A 1,260-nucleotide genomic window follows, 5' to 3' on the forward strand; every position below is an offset into this window, starting at 1 on the left:
TATCAACCTCTGTAATTCCTCTTGTTTCTCTCCAGTCACATTTTTACACATCACCTTGGTTTTATCCTTATTCACATAAAAAACGGCTAAATCTCCAAATTCTTTTATTCTCTCCATAAGCAATGGTAAATTCCGTGTAGGGTCCTCGACCATAAACATTACATCATCCGCAAAAGCTCTATATTTATAAGAAAATCCCTTGTTATTTAAGCCTTTGATTTCTTTGTCTTCCTTAATCTGTTTCAGCAGTACTTCTAGTATCCATATAAATAGCAATGGGGACAAAGGACAACCTTGCCTTGTCCCCTTCTGTACTTTGAAATATTCCATCATCTCAGTATTGATTACCAGCGCTGCTTTCTGATCCGAATAAATTGCTTCTATTATATTTTTAAATTGCTCTCCAGTGTCTATTTTTTCCATCACACTGTACATGAAGTCCCAACTTAAATTGTCAAAAGCTTTTTCCGCATCTAAAAAGAGAAAACTTACTTCCTTTTCCAGGTGCTTATCATAATATTCAATTGCGTCGATCACCGCTCTCATATTATCTTTTATTTGTCTATTGGGCAAAAAACCTGCTTGTTCTTCTTCAATTAAATCCTGCAAATATATCTTAAGCCTTTCTGATATAATTTTCGCAAATAGTTTGTAATCATTGTTCAAAAGAGATATCGGTCTATAATTTTTTAAATTCGTTAAATCTTGCGTTTCTTTAGGGATAAGCAAAATTGTGACCTCCTTCCATGATTCTGGTATTTTCTTCATTTCTCTTATTTCATTTGTCAATATTTCAAAAATTGGGACAAGCTCTTCTTTAAATTTCTTATAAAACTTCACAGTAAATCCATCTGGTCCTGGAGCTTTCCCCAACTTTGCCTCTTGTATTGCCTCATAAATTTCTTCTTTCGTAATTGGGTTGTTTAAAATTGCCTTAATGTTTTCTGATATTTTTGGCGCCACGGGGCTGCATTTGACCTGCGGCTTCACCCGATTTCCTCTGCAGTTTCGTGATCCTCAAAAAACAGGATCACGAAACCGCGGGGGAAATCAGGCGAAGCTGCAAGTCAAAATGCAGCCCCGCAGCTTCGTGTGTGAAATTGACCAATAGTATCGGGGCAAACGGCGGCACAACATCGAGGCAGCTCAGTATCCTCAGATCTGGCCAACTTGGCTATTAGAATGCACAACTGGGAACCCAGGATATTTGCAGGGTGGATCCTTTCCCCCTCTTATGTTTATTTTCCTCCTCTTTTCACT

This window comes from Gekko japonicus, unplaced genomic scaffold, assembly GCF_001447785.1.
Source record: "Gekko japonicus isolate JY-2015 unplaced genomic scaffold, Gekko_japonicus_V1.1 scaffold525, whole genome shotgun sequence".
In the NCBI taxonomy this organism is placed as follows: Eukaryota; Metazoa; Chordata; class Lepidosauria; order Squamata; family Gekkonidae; genus Gekko; species Gekko japonicus.